The sequence below is a fragment of the Pan troglodytes genome, chromosome 8 (genome assembly GCF_028858775.2).
Source record: "Pan troglodytes isolate AG18354 chromosome 8, NHGRI_mPanTro3-v2.0_pri, whole genome shotgun sequence".
Lineage (NCBI taxonomy): Eukaryota > Metazoa > Chordata > Mammalia > Primates > Hominidae > Pan > Pan troglodytes.
The window spans coordinates 104,906,626-104,910,302 of record NC_072406.2 but is presented as its reverse complement, the minus strand read 5'-3'; the positions used below and the strand labels follow the sequence as shown (position 1 = coordinate 104,910,302).

Here is a 3,677-nt window from a genome sequence, read left to right as displayed (position 1 = left end):
ATCAATATTGTTCGTAGAATTAATTAGCAGATATGAAAATGTTCTTAAATGTTACAATTTTTAAAATATTGTGCACCCATAAAATATAGCTGTTTACACTCCTTAAAAAAAGAACCTGGTATACGGGCCGGACGCAATGGCTCACGCCTGTAATCCCACCACTTTGGGAGGCCGAGGCGGGCGGATCACGAGGTCAGGAAATCGAGACCATCCTGGCTAACACGGCGAAACACTGTCTCTACTAAAAATACAAAAAATTAGCTGGGTGTGGTAGCAGACGCCTCTAGTCCTAGCTACTTTGGAGGCTCAGGCAGGAGAATCGCTTGAACCCAGGAGGCAGAGGTTGCAGTAAGCCGAGATCCTGCCATTGCACTCCAGCCTGGGCGACAGAGCAAGACTCCATCTCAAAAAAAAAAAAACAAAAACAAAAAACCCTGATATACAAGGAGATAGCCCTTGATCCAAAACCAAGAGAAAAGACAGACAATAGAAAGAAAGAAAAACAACAACAACAACAACAAAGCACCAGTGCGGTGGTGGGAGAGGTACTGGCAGGAGCAGCGCTGCAGCCGGGGTCTGGGGCTGACCCGTCTGACTTCCCGTCCGTGCCAAGCCCACTCGAGCCGCAGCCATGTCTGGGGACGAGATGATTTTTGATCCTACTGTGAGCAAAAAGAAAAAGAAGAAAAAGAAGCCTTTTATGTTAGACGAGGAAGCGGATACCCAAACAGAGATAACCCAGCCTTCAGAAACAAAAGAAGTGGGGCCAGAGCCAACTGAGGACAAAGATTTGGAAGCTGATGAAGAGGACACTAGGAAAAAAGATGCTGCTGGTGATCTAGATGACTTGAACTTCTTTAATCAAAAGAAAAAGAAAAAAAACTAAAAAGATATTTGATATTGATGAAGCTGAAGAAGGTGTAAAGGATCTTAAGATTGAAAGTGATGTTCAAGAACCAACTGAACCAGAGAATGACCTTGACATTATGCTTGGCAATAAAAAGAAGAAAAAGGTGGTCAAGTTCCCAGATGAGGATGAAATACTAGAGAAAGATGAAGTTCTAGAAGAGGAAGACAGCAAAAAAGATGATGGTATCTCATTCAGTAATCAGACAGGCCCTGCTTGGGCAGGCTCAGAAAGAGACTACACATATGAGGAGCTACTGAATCGAGTGTTCAACATCATGAGGGAAAAGAATCCAGGTATGGTTGCTGGGGACATAAGGAAATTTGTCATGAAACCTCCACAGGTCGTCCGAGTAGGAACGAAGAAAACGTCTTTTGTCAACTTTACACATATCTGTAAACTATTACATCATCAGCCCAAACATCTCCGTGCATTTTTGTTGGCTGAATTGGGTACAAGTGGTTCTATAGATGGTAATAACCAACTTGTAATCAAAGGAAGATTCCAACAGAAACAGATAGAAAATGTCTTGAGAAGATATATCAAGGAATATGTCACTTGTCACACGTGCCGATTACTGGACACAATCCTGCAGAAGGACACGCAAATCTTATTTCCTACAGTGTGAAACTTGTCATTCTAGATGTTCTGTTGCCAGCATCAAAACCAGCTACCAGGCTGTAATGGGCAAGTGAGCACACCACCGTGCCAAAGCTAACTAATTTGCTAATCACTGATTTTGCAAAGCGTGTTGTGGAGATGTGGCTGGACAGGTTTGCCATCAGAGTGGATATACCGTTGTATTAAAAACAAGATAAAAAACCTGCCAAGATTTTTGGCGAGTGGTTGATTGGTCTGAAGTGCTTACAAGACGCTGATGCTCAAGCTGTTGACATACTCATTGCCTACTTTAACACCTGTCAGAGAAACATGATATGAGGTAAGGAGGTGCTTTTTAAAAATTGTTCATAGATTTCTGTAAAATGCAAGATAAATTAAAGTTATTATAACTGTGAAAAAAAAAAGCACCATACAGCTAATGGAGTTGCAAAACAAGATTTTGAGACAGGGTCTTGCTCTGTATCTAGGCTGGAGTGCAGTAGTGTGATTATATCTCACTGCAGCTTCAACTCCTGGGCTCAGGTGATCCTCCCACCTCAGCCTCCCAAGTAGCTAGGACTACAGGTGCATGCCACCATACTGGTGTCATTTTTAAATGTTTTGTAGAGACGGGGTCTCCCTATGTTGCCCAGGCTGGTCCTGAACTCCTGGCCTCAAGCAGTCCTTCCACCTCAGCCTCCCAAAGTGCAGGGATTATAGGCCACAGCCACCAGGCCCAGCCCAAGCAAGATTTTTAAAAATTGAATTTTCAAAAACTTTAAAGACAAGATGGAGTACTTTGGCTGGAAACTATAAAAAGTAATCGGATGGAAATTCTAGAATTGAAAAATGCAAAAAAATACAAACGAGATGGATTTACTTACTGGCTAGTCAGTTAAAAAGAGAAAAAGACTGGGTGATAGTTGTAAGAAAATAGTTACAGTTGACCCTTGAAAAACATGGGCTTGAACCGTGTGGATCCACTTATACATAGATTTTCTTCCACCTCTGCTGCTCCTGAGACAGCAAGACCAACCCTTCCTCCTCCTCCCCCCCTTCTTCCTCTTCCTCCTTTTCCTCCTCCTCAGCATGAAGACCATAAAGACAAATACCTTTATGATGATCCACTTCCACTTAATAGTAAATATATTTTCCTTATGACTTTTTAAATAACATCTTATTCCCTGTAGCTTACTTATTGTAAGAATACAGTATATAATACATATACAAAATATGTGTTAATGGACTGTTTATGTTATCAGTAAGGCTTCCAGTCAACAGTAAGCTATTCATAGCTGAGCTCTGGGGGGAGTCAAAAGTTATACACGGCTGGGCACGGTAGCTCACGCCTGTAATCCCAGCTACTCGGGAGGCTGAGGCAGGAGAATCGCTTGAACCCTGAACCCAGGAGGCGGAGGTTGCAGTGAACCAAGATCATCCCACTGTGCTCCAGCCTGGCAACAGAGCAAGACTCCATCTTAAAAAAAAAAAAGTTATACACAAATTTTCGACTGCATGGGGTGGGACAGCACCCTAACCCCTGCATTATTTAAGGGTCATCTGTTACTAAGGCATGGGTAGGCAAAAGGATGAGAAACATAAAGAGGTTATGGTAAAGAAGTCTAACATACATGTAACTGGCATCTCGGAAAAAAAGAATGGGACTGAAGCTCTATGTATTAGTCAGCTCATGCTGCCATAAAATACCATAGAATGGGTGGCTTTTTTTTTTAGATGGAGTTGTGCTCAGTCTGGAGCAGAGTGGCACAACCTCGGCTCACCGCAACCTCCGCCTCCCAGGTTCAAGCCATTCTCGTGCCTCAGCCTCCCAAGTAGCTGAGACTACAGATGCGTGCTATCATGCCTGGCTAATTTTTGTATTTTTAGTAGAGACGTAGTTTCACCATGTTAGCCAGACTGGTCTCGAACTCCTGACCTCAGGTGATCCTTCTGGCTTGGCCTCCCAAAGTTCTGGGATTACAGGTGTGAGCCACCACGCCCAGCCAGAATGGGTGGCTTGAACAGAAATGTTTTCAAATTGTGGAGGCTGGAAGTCTGGGATCAGGGTGCCAGCACAGTTGGGTTCTGGTGAGAGCTCACTTCCTGGGTTGCAGATGGTGCTTTTTCACTGTGTTCTTACATGGCAGAGTGGGATGCGGGGTAAAGGGCG

General features: G+C 43.6%; 1 pseudogene; it reads left to right on the top strand.

Annotated features, from left to right (window-relative positions):
* Positions 1-544: 544 nt before the first annotated feature.
* Positions 545-1,751, top strand: LOC450610 (eukaryotic translation initiation factor 2 subunit 2-like; annotated as a pseudogene).
* Positions 1,752-3,677: the final 1,926 nt, after the last annotated feature.